Source organism: Calidris pugnax, unplaced genomic scaffold, assembly GCF_001431845.1.
Source record: "Calidris pugnax isolate Ruff unplaced genomic scaffold, ASM143184v1 scaffold89, whole genome shotgun sequence".
Taxonomy (NCBI): Eukaryota; Metazoa; Chordata; class Aves; order Charadriiformes; family Scolopacidae; genus Calidris; species Calidris pugnax.
The window spans coordinates 4026607-4029622 of NW_015090865.1; the positions used below are offsets into that span (position 1 = coordinate 4026607).

At 49.8% G+C, this 3016-nt stretch overlaps 1 protein-coding gene across 1 annotated transcript in view; it reads right to left on the reverse strand.

Annotated features, from left to right (window-relative positions):
* OAT (ornithine aminotransferase) overlaps window positions 1–152 on the reverse strand; it is a 14477-nt gene extending 14325 nt beyond the window's left edge. Inside the window, exon 1 of the mRNA XM_014945322.1 lies at window positions 19–152. The gene's annotated coding sequence lies outside the window, so the exon portion shown is untranslated. The remainder of the gene's footprint in view (window positions 1–18) is intronic.
* Between the last annotated feature and the right edge of the window lie 2864 nt (window positions 153–3016).

Sequence of the window (3016 nt, forward strand, 5' to 3'; positions counted from 1 at the left end):
CCCCCGCCGCGCTGTTACCTGCCGGCCGCTGCTGCTGCTTCTCGGCCCGGAGCCTGAGGCGAAGAGGCGGAGGCGGCCGGCGGCAGCTGTCACCGCTCCTCGCTCCGCGCCACGCCCCGCCCCCGCCCCGCTGACGTCGCCGCCGATTGGCTACCGCCCGCCTCCGCCCCCGCGCTCCTCCACTCCCCGCCAGGCGGAACCGGCCCGCCCTCCCGTCGCCGCCTCCCATTGGTCTGTCCGCTCCTGATTGACGGCTACGCCCCAGCGCTCAGCCAATCAGAGTGGGACGGCGGCACACCCACGCGCCAAGGTCCCGCCCAGGCGGCCGTTGGCTGCCTTCCCTCAGAGCCGCCGGCCGCCGCCTCGGCCTTTCGCTGGGGCCGCGGGCGCCTCCGCGGAACCGGGCCTCGGGGGCAGTTTTTGCAGCCGCAGAAGTTCCCCCCCTCGGTCGGCAGAAGCCCCCAGCCCTGCGAGGTCCGCGGGCGGGACCGAGCGCTCCTCCGCCGGCTCTCACCGCCCAGCCGGCTCCTCCATCGTGCCCCCTTGGCCGTGGCTTGCCCCCGTCTGGGAAGCCGCTGTGGAAAAAAAGGCGAGCAGGGGAAAAGATTTTGAAAGGGACTGGAAAGAAATTGGTGGAAATGGAAGGTTTGTGAGATAATTGTGGCAACGCAGCTGCCCTGTGGCCCCCCTGCACGGGTAGTGGCGACTTCAGGCCCTTAGGGCCTAGAGTTAGGAGGAGCGCTCCTGTGAGGGCAATAGAAGCCAGTCCTATTTTTTCCTCGCATGAGCTTGTTCCTTTTTATACTGGATATTCTGTGGCTTACAAAAAATAATAGGGATTCACAAAGTTTGCTAAAGAATTCCTTACGTAGCTCCTCTACCCGGTGTTCGCTGCCTACGTGGAGAATCCACCAACTTCCTGCCCGGCTGCTCTATGCTGGTGGCGTGGCATTGACAGAGCCCTGGTCTTCACGCTCTGCTGCCTGTGGAGGGTTCTGTACAGTACAGAAGTACTGTAGTAGAAGTACTACTACAGTACAGTAGCTCCTGTACCCGGTGTTTGCTGCCTACGTGGAGAATCTACCAACTTCCTGCCCGGCTGCTCTGCGCTGGTGGCGTGGCACTGACAGAGAACTGGTCTTCACGCTCTGCTGCCTGTGGAGGGAGGGAGGTGAGGTCCACTGGAGGAGGGCCTGGCAACGCTCTTACATGGGGCTTTCAGCTGGGAGCCAGCAAGTGAGCTGGGGCAGGCTGTAACTAGCCAGCACAAACCCTGACCTTTCCCCAGGCTAAATTACACTCAGAGAGCATTTTGTAACCAGAAAATCTGGACTGTGAGGTACGTTTGATACATACGTGCTAGTTTTAATCCAAAAGAAAACCACTGAATGTTTCACTATTTGTCTTGCCACCTCACTAGGGTGGGGGAAAAAAAACCAAACCCTCAGTCTTAGCAATGAAGACTTCTGGGTGCCTCTTGCTTTTTGTTCATAAATTATCCTGACAAGCTTATCAATGCTGGAAAAGAGTTTATATTTTCCACAAATAAAACATGGTAGCCTAGGCTGACAGTACGGAGAATTTGCATATCTTCCCCGCACTAAAGCAACCCTGCGTTTGAAAATATTCCTGAGTCTTGTCATATCTTCTAACCAAATTGCTCTAACCTTGGATGTCAGGGAGCAGCATTGCTTTTGCATTTGAGAACAACGCCCTCAGAGAAAATTTTCCCAGTGTGCAGTCAGCTTGATGCTGGTCTTGCCACCTCACTAGGGTGGGGGAAAAAAAACCAAACCCTCAGTCTTAGCAATGAAGACTTCTGGGTGCCTCTTGCTTTTTGTTCATAAATTATCCTGACAAGCTTATCAATGCTGGAAAAGAGTTTATATTTTCCACAAATAAAACATGGTAGCCTAGGCTGACAGTACGGAGAATTTGCATATCTTCCCCGCACTAAAGCAACCCTGCGTTTGAAAATATTCCTGAGTCTTGTCATATCTTCTAACCAAATTGCTCTAACCTTGGATGTCAGGGAGCAGCATTGCTTTTGCATTTGAGAACAACGCCCTCAGAGAAAATTTTCCCAGTGTGCAGTCAGCTTGATGCAGCAAGGGTTGGGAGTAGAACAGATGATAACGTGCTCTTTGTAAATTGATGAGGGTTGGGAATAGAACAGATGATAACGTGCTCTTTGTAAATACACGTACAGTTTAGGCTCAATTTGCTCATATATTTATGTCTCTTGCTACTCTAATTCTGCCAACAAAGGTGCCCTACATCTGCTGCCAAAGTAGAATGCATAAAGCACCAAAAGGTTGTGCCTTAGGTGCTAAATTGCAAAACACATTTCACAGTCATGTCTGTTGAACGAATGCATGGTTGTACTGTGCCAAGTTTCTTAAATCCAGAAGCAGTTATTACTCAGGAGCTATTTAAACCCCTTTATTTCTAGTTAAAGGTATGCTTTTTTGTGAAACACCTAAGATTTTAATTTTAAAATTTAAAATAAGCAATTTTTGAGTCTCATACTTGTTCCCAATTCATCTCAGTCAGGAAAAACTGCGTGATTTTGTATGTCATAACATTCACATGTATTAAATAGCCTAATTAGACACGGGCCAGGATTTGCAGTCCATGGGATCAAGGGGATTTTCCTGAGTAAGAAATGAGGGTTTAAGCCTCCTTTTTTTTTTTTCCCCCTAAACTTTGGTATTTCAGTAGCATGGTATTGTGCCAGTTTGCTGAAGCCGTCCTAATGATGTCTCCTACCTATTTAGCCACAAAAATAAAATACTGGGAGCTACATTCTTTTCATCTTTCGTAAACTGAATTCTCACTCAACTAAAGAGGAGCCTTTTACCTGCCTTTAAATGCTGTTTTTTCAAGGACACTTCCAAACGGTTTAGATTCATCCAGCCACGCATTTTTCAGAGGAAGCAGAAAAATGCAGAAAGGACAGAATTTGTCCAGCAGATTAAACAGCACAGATCATATGAGGAAAATACACATCTGAAAC